This window comes from Pseudorca crassidens, chromosome 8 (assembly GCF_039906515.1).
Source record: "Pseudorca crassidens isolate mPseCra1 chromosome 8, mPseCra1.hap1, whole genome shotgun sequence".
Taxonomy (NCBI): Eukaryota; Metazoa; Chordata; class Mammalia; order Artiodactyla; family Delphinidae; genus Pseudorca; species Pseudorca crassidens.
Window position 1 is genome coordinate 32,246,061 of NC_090303.1, and position 12,562 is coordinate 32,258,622.

General features: G+C 41.8%; 1 non-coding gene across 1 annotated transcript; it reads left to right on the forward strand.

The window, feature by feature from the left end:
• Positions 1–4,855: 4,855 nt before the first annotated feature.
• Positions 4,856–4,928, forward strand: TRNAE-CUC (transfer RNA glutamic acid (anticodon CUC)). The gene has a single exon. It is a non-coding gene; the product is annotated as a tRNA-Glu (tRNA).
• Positions 4,929–12,562: the final 7,634 nt, after the last annotated feature.

The window sequence follows — 12,562 nt, forward strand, 5'->3', positions numbered from 1 at the left end:
GAGCGGCTGGGCCCGTGAGCCATGGCCGCTGAGCCTGCGCGTCCGGAGCCTGTGCTCCGCAGCGCGAGAGGCCACAAAAGTAAGAGGCCCGCGTACCGCAAAAAAAAATAATAATTAAAAAAAAAAAATAAAACTTAAAAAAAAAAGAAGAAGAGGGAATTCCCTGGCGGTCCAGTGGTTAGGACTCCACACTTCCACTGCAGGGGGCACAGGTTTGATCCCTGTTTGGGGAACTAATATCCTGAATGTCGCCTGGCGAAGCCAAAAAAAAATGAAAAAAAGAAAAAGACACATGCATCCCAGTGTTCACAGCAGCACAATTTACAATAGCCAAGACATGGAAGCAACATAAATGTTCATTGACGAGAAATGGATAAAGAAGATGTGGTACATATATACAATGGAATATTATTCAGCCATTAAAAAGAATGAAATAATACCATTTGCAGCAACATGGATGGACCTAGAAATTATCATACTAATTGAAGTAAGCCAGAGAAAGACAAATATCATATGATATCACTTATATGTGGAATCTAAAAAAATGATACAAATGAACTTATTTATAAAACAGAAACAGACTCACAAACTTAGGAAATGAACTTATGGTTACCAAAGGGGAAGAGGGGGAGAGGGATAAATTAGGAGTTTGGGATTAACATATACACACTACTATATATAAAATAGATGATCAACAAGGACCTACTGTATAGCACAGGGTACTCTACTCAATATTCTGTAATAACCTATATTAGAAAAGAATTTGAAAAAGAATAGATACATGTAGATGTATAACTGAATCACTTTGCTGTACACCTGAAACTAACACAACATTGTAAATCAACTATACTTCAATATAAAATAAAAATTAAATTAAAAAACACAGAAACCTAAACCAAACCAAAACAAGAGTGGTTCTTCTGGGAGTGACAGAGTTGAAATGTGGGGTTCTATTTTTTTTTATAAATTTATTTATTTTTATTTATTTTATTTTTGGCTGCATTGGGTCTTTATTGCTGCGAGCAGGTTTTCTCATTGCTGCATGCAGGTTTTCTCTAGCTGTGGCAAGCAGGGGCTACTCTTCATTGTGGTGTGAGGGCTTCTCATTGCAGTGGCTTCTCTTGTTGCAGAGCACGGGCTCTAGGCACAGGGGCTTCAGTAGTTGCAGCATGCGGGCTCAGTAGTGGCTTTCAGGCCCAGTAGTTGTGGCGCACAGGCTTAGTTGCTCCGTGGCATGTGGGATCTTCCCGGACCAGGGCTCAAACCCATGTCCCCTGCACTGGCAGGTGGATTCTTAACTACTGCACCACCAGGGAAGCCAAAAATGTGGGGTTCTTGAGCCATGTTTCTCTGAGGTCTCCTACCTATATGATGACAGGATGGCTCATGGTGAAGCTTCCATGGGTGTGGGTGGTAGGAGTTTTAACTAGGATAATTAGTCTATGTGTGGCCATAAGTCTCCAGCCATGCCATTGACACAGTGGCTGATCTTCTGCCTCTCATTCTGTGCTGAAAAAAATAAAATCTTAGCTAAAGACCTGGAGTTTGTGGGATTTAAATAGTTGACAACCAGCAAGTTGCCTCAGAGCAGCCACCTAATGATTATTGATTTCCGTTAAATTGTTTCGAAGGGCTTTCTGTGTCAGGAAGGGATTGATGAAGCCCTCCAGGAACGGTTCAGAGTCTAAGACCCAGTTCTGGGGACTTATCATGTAGTGGAAGAAAAAGATACAAATGTGTGAGATAGGCAAATAACAAGAAAGGAGTTAACTAATAGTATATACTACAACAGCGTGATGCCTTGTAGCTGTTTTAAGATATGACTCCAAATTCTTTGAAACTTTTCCCATTGAGAGGTTGGGTTTATGTCCCCTCCTCTTAAGTCTGGATGGGCTTGTGAGTGTTCCAACCAATAAAACACGGCTGAAGCGACACTATGTGACACATGAAGCTAGGTTAGAAAAGGCTATGCCGCTTCTGCCTGGCTCTCTTGAATGAACCCTCTTGGGACATTCCCTCACAGAATGCAAATGCCACATCATGAGAAGTCCAGGATACATGGAGAGGCCACATGTATGTGTTCCTGTCCATAGCTCCAGCTGAACTCAGCCTTCCAGTCATCCCAGTTGGGGTCCCAGACCTGTGAGTGGGGAAGCCTCCGGATGACCCCAGCCCCTTGGTGGAGTCTTCCCACCAAGGCTCCAGACATCATGGAGGAGAAAAAGGCCAACCTTGTAGTGCTCTGTCCAAATCCCTACGCTACAGGCTCTATCAACACAATAAAGCAGTTATTTGACACCACTAAAATGGGGCTGTTTGTTATTCAGCCACAGTAACTGGCCCCCCGGCCTCAACTCCAAACAAACCATTCCAATTGTGTTAAAGAAGTTCAGCAGAGAGCCCAGCATAAACAGTGTACTCAAGGGACATTTTGTTGAGAACATGTTGAAAACAGAGGAGAAAGCGCTTTATGCTGGGTGGGAGAGGAGAAGGGTGGAGAGGACAGTGGGACCCCAGGGCTGGCTGGTTTGATTCTAGGTGGAGTGAATAAACCAAATGGCCAGCAGGCAGGATTCTGGCAGGAAGTAATAGAACGTCAGGGTGGAAAGGAAGGTTGGGGCCAGACTGCAGCTTACCTGTACCCCTTTTTCAATCTGGACAAACACAGTGAGGGACCATCATATGGGGGTCACCATCCCAAACACAGGCCCCAAGCATGAGTTGTAACACCACCTACCACTCTGCTCTGTGCATATCTCAGTGCAAGTCAGTGATTTTAGGGTTAAACTTGAATCCTCATCTGAACAAAGGCACTTTATTATTTACAGATGACAGGCCTCCCAACTTGCCACCATAGACGATCTTGGAAGCCACATCAGAGTTTGGTTTTCCCTGTAGGTGATGGGGTGGTCACTGAAGACTCCTTAATACCAGCTTGAGAATTCCAAGCTTATCTTTTAAAAGATGGCTTTGGAAGCAAAGAGCAGTACAAATATGGAGAGGGAGAGAGAGAGAGAGTTGGGAAAATTTGGAGGCCATTAATAGTAATCCAGGTCTGAAGTGACAATAGCCTGATGGAAGTATGATGGAGAGGAAAAGAGAGAGATTTTGTTTTTAAAAAACTCTCAAAAGTGCTTTTTTTTTTTTTTGCGGTATGTGGGCCTCTCACTGCTGTGGCCTCTCCCGTTGCGGAGCACAGGCTCCGGACGCGCAGGCTCAGCGGCCATGGCTTATAGGCCCAGCCACTCCGCGGCATGTGGGATCTTCCCGGACCGGGGCACGAACCCTTCCTTGCCCGCTGCGTCGGCAGGCGGACCCCCAACCACTGCGCCACCAGGGAAGCCCAAAAGTGCTTATTTTTTAAAGGGCCTCATAAGAGGGTTCATCATTTCAGGACATTTTTAAGGGCATCCTCAGGGGATAAATTGTTTGGCCGAGCCCATTTCCATTGCTCTCTTCCATAACCTCATGGGGTTGCTTAGGGGAGAGTCAGGCTAGGACTGGAATCAAAACGTCACTGGCTGTACGCTAGCCAGTGGTATTCCTGGGGCTCAGGCCCAATTGGTGAGTAGCTAAAATAGCGGTAGAGTATAAAATGAGGGAAGGCAGCAGCGGGAAGCTTGGAAACCCACCTCCTGTACTGAAGCAGCCTTCTGTTCTCCAAGCAAAGCTTCCTGCCATGGCCTTGTGAGGAGTCAGTGTCTGTGGAGCTTCTATGGCCACCTCTTGTCAGGGGCTTCTGGGGTGACAGAGGTCAAGTCCCCTCATTTTATAGGTGAGGGGAAGTAAATTTGAGGGGGTTAGCCACCAACAGTCACTATGAATCTAATCAGAAACAACATCTTTAAACTGGAAGGTGCTCCAAAATATACAAACAGCTCATACAGCTCAATATCAAAAAAACAAACAACCCAATCAAAAAATGGGTGGAAGATCTAGACATTCTCCAAAGAAGACATACAGATGGCCAAAAGCACATGAAAAGATGCTCAACATCACTAATTATTAGAGGAATGAAAATCAAAAGTACAGCGAGGTATCACTTCACACTTGTCAGAATGGCCAACATCAAAAACTCTATAAACAGGGCTTCCCTGCTGGCACAGTGGTTAAGAATCCGCCTGCCAATGCAGGGGACATGGGTTCAATCCCTGGTCTGGGACGATCCTACATGCCTCGGAGCAACTAAGCCTGTGCGCCACAACTACTGAGCCTGCACTCTAGAGCTGGCAAGCCACAACTACTGAAGCCCGCGTGCCTAGAGCCCGTGCTCCGCAACAAGAGACGCCACCGCAATGAGAAACCCACGCACCTCAATGAAGAGTAGCCCCTGCTCACTGCAACTAGAGAAAGCCCGCGTGCAGCAACGAAGACCCAATACAGCCAAAAATAAATAAATAAATTTATTAAAAAAAACTCTACAAACAATAAATGCTGAAGAGGGTGTGAAGAAAAGGGAACCCTCCTACACTGTTGGTGGGAATGTAAACTGGTACAGCCACTGTGGAGAACAGTATGGAGTTTCCTTAAAAAACTAAGTATAGAACTACCATGTGATCCAGCAATCCCATTCCTCAGCATATATCTGGAGAAAACCATAATTTGAAAAGATACATGCACCCCAATGTTCACTGCAGCCCTATTTACAATAGCCAAGACATGGAAGCAACCTAAATGTTCATTGACAGAGGAGTGGATAAAGAAGATGTGGTGCAGGAGTTCCTGGTGGTTCAGTGGTTAGGGCTCGGCACTTTCACTGCCATGGCCCAGGTTCGATCCCTGGTTTGGGAACTCTCACAGTCCAAGCCACATGGGCAAAAAACCCCAAAACCCAAAAAAACAATGATTTGGGAATTCCCTGGTGGTCCAGTGGTTAAGACTCTGTGTTCTCACTGCAGAGGGCCCAGGTTCAATCCCTGGTTGGGGAACTAAGATCCTACCAGCTGCAAGGTGCAAATAAATTAAAGAAAGAAAGAAAATGTGGTACATATATACAATGGAATATTACTCAACGATAAAAAAGAACGGAATAATGTCATTTGCAGCAACATGGATGGACCTAGAGATTACCATACTAAGTGAAGTAAGTCAGACAGAGAAAGACAACTATCATATGATATCACTTATATGTGGAATCTAAAAAAATGATACAAATGAACTTATCTGCAAAACAGAAAGAGAGTCACAAATGTAGAAAACAAACTTATGGTTACTGGGGGGAAGGGGAGGGAGGGATAAACTGGGAGATGGGGATTAGCATATACACACTACTATACGTAAAATAGATAAAAACAAGGGCCTACTGTATAGCACAGGGAACTCTATTCAATATTCTCTAATGGCCTATATGGGAAAAGAATCTAAAAAACAATGGACTTATGTATAACTGATTCACTTTGCTGTATACCTGAAACTAACACAACATTGTAAATCAAATATATCCAATAAAAAATTTTTAAAAAAATTTGGAGGGTGGGCTTTGCAGGAAAAGGCGAAGAGGTCAGGGCTTTGGGTTTCAAAGCTCTAGACAGTTTTGAATGAAAGAGCTTAGGTCATCCCTGGTGGCGCAGTGGTTGAGAGTCCGCCTGCCGATGCAGGGGATGCGAGTTCGTGCCCCGGTCCGGGAAGATCCCACATGCCGCGGAGCGGCTGGGCCCGTGAGCCATGGCCGCTGCGCAACAGTGAGAGGCCCGCGTACCGCAAAAAAAAAAAAAAAAAAAAAAAGAAGGAGCTTACATTTCATTTCTATTGTTGTTCAGACCACACATGAGGAATGAAAAGATTATTAAGAACTCGTTCTTTTATTTTTGGCCGTGCTGCGCAGCTTGTAGAATCTTAGTTTCCCGCCAGGGATTGAACCGGAGCCCTTGGAAGTGAAGGTTCAGGGTCTTAACCACTGGACCGCCAGGGAATTCCCAAAAACTTGTTCTTTTGAAAAGTTATAAAATTTTTCAAACACATAGTATAGTGGAGAGAAAAACAAATGAACTACCAGATTGAGCAAATCTTCATTTTGCTCTATTTATTTCAGCTTTTTTTTCCCTTTAGAAATAAAATGTTACAGATTCAGCTAAAGCCCCTTCACAATTCTCACTAATCCCATGCTTTTCCATCCATCGTTAGAGATAAATCACTACCCTGAATTTGATGTGTACTATTCCCATGCATGTTTCTATAAGTTCATATGTAAGCGTAAACAATTTACAGTATTGTTTTAAATGTTTTACAATTTTACCTAAATATTATCATACTGTGCCAATGGCTTATGTTTCACATATCTTTGTTCTCTTCTTTTGCACTTCCCCAGTCACTAGTGTGGTTGAACATCTTTTCATCTGTGTATTGGCATTTGGATTTCCGGTAGATTGTCCGTTCACAAGACTTTGTCAATTTTTTCTACTGAGTTGTCCTTATTTTAAAATTCTTTTTAGAAGTTATTTTACTCCACTTAAAAAATAAGTAATATTTCATAGAAAAGAATGAAATAATGCCATTTGTGCCAACATGGATGGACCTAGGGATTATCACACTAAGTAAGTCAGACAGAGAAAGACATATCACATGATATCATTTATATGTGGAACCAAAAAAATGATACAAATGAACTTATTTACAAAACAGAAACACACTCACAGACCTAGAAAGCAAACTTATGGTTGCCAAAGGGTAAAGCTGGGGGGAGAGATAAATTAGGAATTTGGGATTAAATTATACACACTACTATATATAAAATAGATCATCAACAAGGACCTACTGTATAGCACAGGGTACTCTACTCAATATTCTCTAAGAACTTATACGGGAAAATAATCTGAAAAAGAATAGAACATTGTAAATCGACTATACTCCAATACAAAATAAAAAATAAAATAAAAAAAAATAAAAAAAATTTAAAGTAATATTTGAAAACTCCTAAAGAATACATTAGCGGACGGAGACGCAAGAGGGAAGAGATATGGGAACATATGTAGATGTATAACTGATTCACTTTGTTATAAAGCAGAAACTAACACACCATTGTAAAGCAATTATACCCCAATAAAGGTGTTAAAAAAAAAAAGAATACATTAGCATGTAGATAGAACATAAAGAATAATAATAAAACAAACCTATCAGTCAATTTAAGCAATAAAACATGGCTGGGACTATGGAAGCCGCCTGGCTGCTGCTCCCCCCGACCCTTGTTCTTCCTCCGCAGAGGCAGCTGCTGTGCTGAGCTTCACATAACAATTCTTTTGCCTTCTTTTCCATAGGCTTATTACATTTTTTTATACATTCCCATATTGTTTAGTTTTCCATGCTTTTGAAAACTTTACGTAAATGGTATCATATTGCATGTATTCTTTTGCAATTTTCTTTTTTTCTGTCAATATTACATTGGCAAGTCTTTCCTCTGGGTGTTTATAGCTGTAGGTTCATTCATTTTCACTGATAATTAGTATTCCATTGTACGTTACAACTGATTTAGCCATTCTACCGTGGAGGGACGTTCACATTGCTCTGAATGTTCTTGTCCGTGTCGCCTGAACACGTGTGCAAGGGTTTCTCTGGGGCATTCTACACCAAGGAGTGAGACTGCTGGATCATAGGTGTGTGCATCTTCAACTTCACCAGATAATGCCAGATTGTCCCCCAAAAGAACTGTTCCAGTTTAGACTCCCAACAGCAAAGTATAAGTGTTCCGGTGTTCTCACTTCCACCAACACTTGATTTTGTCAGATTTTTTTTCACTGACAATCTGGTAGGTATAAAACAATGTCTAGTTGTGTGATGATTTGCATTTCCCTCACAATTCTTTACATAACCTAATCTTTGATCAGTTACATGTATTGCAAACATCTTCTTCCAGTCTGTACCTTTCCATTTTCAATCAACTTTATTGAGGTATATTTCTACGAAATAAACCTAACCATTTTAAGCCTACAATTTGATATCTGACAAATGGATACAGTTCTCTAACCACTACAGTCATGCCATAAAATGTTTCCCTTGCCCCCCAAATTCCCTTGTGCCCCCAGTCCCTCTCCTCTCCCTACCTCTAGTGTCAGGCAAGCACAGATCTGCTCTCAGTCACCAGTTTTGCTTTTTTTCAGAATATCATATAAACATACTCATTCAGTATATCTGGCTTATTTCATTCAGCAAAATGCTTTTGAAATTCATCCATGTCCTTCCATCTATCGGCAGTTTATTCCTTTTTATTGTCAAGTAGTATTTCATTTCATGAACACACCACATTTATTTATCCATTCACCAGTTGATGAAATTAAGGCTGTTTCTAGTTTGTGGCTCTTACGAATAACATCATCGTGAACATTTACATAGAAGTCATTGTGTGAACATGTCTTAATTTCTCTTGGGTAAATACCGAAGAGTAGAAGGGCCATGTGATATATGTATATTTGTTTTTATGAGAAACTGCCAGATTGTTTCCCAAACTGCTGCATTGTTTCCCATCTTGCACTTTCACTAGCAGAGTATGAGAATTCTGTGGGTCATTAGACAAGAAGTCTGTGGCATCTTTTTCATACAGAACTTTAAAATTGTGACGTAATTTGATATATCAATCATTTTCTTTATGGTTGGTGCTTTTGGGGATTTATGAAATCTTTCATCACTTGGTTCTTCATGTTGTGATTCTATTTGTAATTTCTCCTGCGAGGATTATTAGATTTTTTTTCTTCAAAAAGGTATTTTCTGACATTTCTCCATAGCAGTTTGTAGGCAATGTACACTTAACTCACTATGTCCGATAATACAGCATTTGTTGTCATTACAGAATAATGTGACATGAGATTGCAGGTAAGAGCTCAATGTGCTCAGGTAAGAGCACATTTCATGGAACTGAAATTCTCTGAAGAATTCTTGTTTTCTCCATTCAGTTCGGAATGGAGTTCAACAAAGTGTCAAAACACAGATTAGCAAACTTTTTCAATCAAGGACTAAATAGTACATATTTTAGGCTGTGTAGACCGTACTGTCCCTGTCCCGACGACTCATCGCTGTTGTTGGAGTGCAAAAGCATTGCCGACAATACATAAACGGATGAGCGTGGCTATGCTCCAATAAAACTTCATTTACAGAGGCCGAACTTCGAACTTCATAGAACTTTTATGTGGCACAAAATCATATTCTTTTTCCCCCAAAACATTAAAAGATATAAAAACCAAATTTAGCTTGCGAGCCATGGAAAAACGGGCAGAGAGGCAGATCTGGCCCATAAACAGTAGTGTGCCAGCTCCTACTGCTTTAGAACACATCCTCCCGACATCACTGTAAGGCAACTGGCTAATATCCCTCTCCCACTTTGCGCAGTGGAGCACGAGAACCCAAGGAGACGTCAGCATTCATCCCGGTTAGTTTCCCTTTCCTCCTCCTTCCCTCGTTTTACAGAGGAGGAGGTTTTGGTGCAGGGAGAGAAAATGCCCAACTTCAGGCTGCGTGGCTCGTGAGTGACAGTGCCAGGCTGGAGTTCGGGGGTCTTGATTTAAGGCCTACCTCCCTCCCTCCACTCAATTCCAAAAAGCAAAATTTAAAATTCCACCCATAGCCGCAAAATCCTCCTGCCACTTCTCATAAGTAATTCATCTTTTCTTTTTTTCACTCTAAAGGAATTTATTCTAACAAACACCTTAAAACTAAGGATTCAGTAAGCTCAAATCTTGATATTTAATTTGTATTATTAAAACCTGTGCAACGCAATTAACAGTGACAACTGCATTGTAAATTTGAGAGAAATTTTCACTGGGGAGGTGACATGATGATATGTGTGGGAAAATTACACAGAGAATTAAAATTGGTTAAATAAGGCACCTAAATTCCAAAAAGTCTATGAAGATCCCCAAAGCGAATTTTATTCCAGAATTTCGATGGCACAAAGAACGACAGTTCTATGGTAAGTAGCAGAGAAATCACCTCTGCAGATTAGACTGAGGCCAATGGGGTGGCCAGGATGGGGGACTCCAGGCCAGAGGTTAGGACTCTCACTGCAGTAAACCTCTGGAACCCAAACTCCAAGAAAGCAGAGTCTTTGTCTCTTGTTCATGGCTGTGTCGCCTCCAGACCAGAGCCTGGGACACACTGGTGCTCAGTAAATGATGGTCGAAGGATCAAAATCAGCCTGTAAGAGGCGATTCCTGGGAACTGGCCTCTGAATTTTTAGAGCACCTATTCCAGCAGCTTTGGGGCCACTCTGAAAAAACCTTAAAGGATTTCCCACCCACCAGGGGCCCCATCAAAAGGTGGTCACCTTCACCGCCTGGATAACTATCTTCTCATCTGCCCTTGACTTGTCTCTTAGGCTTGGAGTTATTAGACATTCCGGATATAATGAATACGTACAAAGTATTGCCTCTGAACTGTTAAACAACTGAAAATTCATCGAAGGCAACCAATGTTTATAAATGAGTCAGAAGTGTTTAAAATGTAGACATTTATAAAGGGTCCAAGGAATAAGAAATTCCCAGAATAATTTACTACCTGCACATTTCAATTTTGTTTGGAAGTTCTAATTCTCAGCAAACATTAATCAAGTCATCCCACTATCTTTTAGGTTACTTTCCCCGTTTTACGGATAGCAATTCAGCAGAAGTTAAATGACTTGTTGCCAAGGTCACAAGGAGAATATAAATCTAAATGATTCATGATTTCAGCCCTCTCTCCTGCCATTTGTTAGATTGAAACCGAGGGAGGTTTCAGGAGGATTTCAACTCACTTCCCTGGTGACTGATTGTATGTTTGCTGCTCTCTGCTACCCCCTGTTGATATGAGAAGGCAAGAGTAGATCTCGAGACCAGTATTTCTCAGAGTTAGGTCTGGGAGCAGCCGTATCAACATCACATGGGAACTGGTGAGACACAGAAATTATGGGGCCTCAACCCATAATTTTGGGTTGGGCTCAGAAGCCTGTGATTAACAAACCTACAAAAGATTCTGCTGCAACTTGATATTACTTTCCTGCCTTTTTTTTTTTTTTTTTTTTTACTTTTCTGCTTTTGGTGTGAAGGTCCTGGCCTCCCAATCATCATAAAAATGGCAAGCCCCTTCACACTGCTTCTCACATGTAGTATATATACCATTATGCCCTATTCAAAGTGCTTTCACATCCATTCATTCTTTCAGAGGGGCTTGCAGTAGCCCTATGAAATAAGTTAGGGAGGGACTGCAAATCCATTTTACAGATGAGGAGACTTGAGGCTCAAGAAAGTTCAAATAACTTGCCCAGGGTTACTCAGCTTTAAGTGGCAGGGCTGGATTCAAATCTAAGTCTTCTCTCTCTACATCCACGTCCAGAGATTCTTCAGTTACTCCACAATAGGGCTGCTGACATTTGGGGTCAGGTAAGATGGGGTGCTTTGCTGTGGGGGCCATCCTGGGTATTGTAGGATGTTTAGCAGCATTCCTGGCCTCTACTCACTAGATGCCAGTAGCACCCCATCCTAGTTGTGACAATCAAAAATGTCTCCTAGGGGCTTCCCTGGTGGCGCAGTGGTTGAGAGTCCGCCTGCCGATGCAGGAGACACGGGTTCGTGCCCCGGTCCGGGAAGAACCCACATGTCGCGGAGCGGCTAAGCCCGTGAGCCATGGCCGCTGAGCCTGCGCGTCCGGAGCCTGTGCTTCGCAGCGGGAGAGGCCACAACAGTGAGAGGCCCGCGTACCGCATTAAAAAAAAAAAGTCTCCTAATATTGCCAGGGCCCCCCGAGGAGCAAAGTAACCTGTGGTTGAGAACCACTGACCTTCAGCCAACTCATAAATGCAGATAAATTCCACATTTCTTGTTCTGCAAATTTTGTACTCTTTGGGATGATTCCAGAATAAAGAGCTTATTTTGGGCCTCGGCCATCTATGAAGTGAATGAACTAGACTAACTCCTTAAGAAAATTAACACTAATTCTGTTATATCATTTGGTATCCAATGTGTATTCAGATTTCCCTCAGGTGTCTCAAGAATATCTTTCATAGCTGTTCTTTAATAATAGGATGCAACCTAGATTCCTCAGTGGCTCTTGGTTGCTGTGTCTCTCTAGTCTCTTTTGGTCTAGAATATGGGTCCACAAACTATGGCCTGCGGGCCAGATCTGGCCCACCACCTGCTTTTGTCAATATGCTTGTGCTGGAACACAGCCATGTGCTGTCATTTATGTATATGATGGCTTTTGTGCTACAATATTGGAGTTGAGTAGTTGCAACAGACACCGTATGGCCCATGGAGCCTAAAATACTAACTACCTGATGCTTTACAGAAAAAGATTGCCAATCTGTGACCTAGAACCATCCTCTAACCTTTATTTTTAATATAATCCTGACTGTTCAAAGAGTCCAGAACCGCCTGTAGAAAATCTCTTCTTTTAGACTGGCCTGATTATATACATACATATATATACATATACATATGTATGTGTGTGTGTGTATATATATATATAATTTACTGCAATTTCACATACTGTATACATATACTTAAAAATACAAAATACTTAAGAAACGATCAGTGCTCCATGGCGCAGAGTTAAACAAATTTTTATGTGTTAAAACTCTAAATGAAATTGAATGGCAAACAACAAA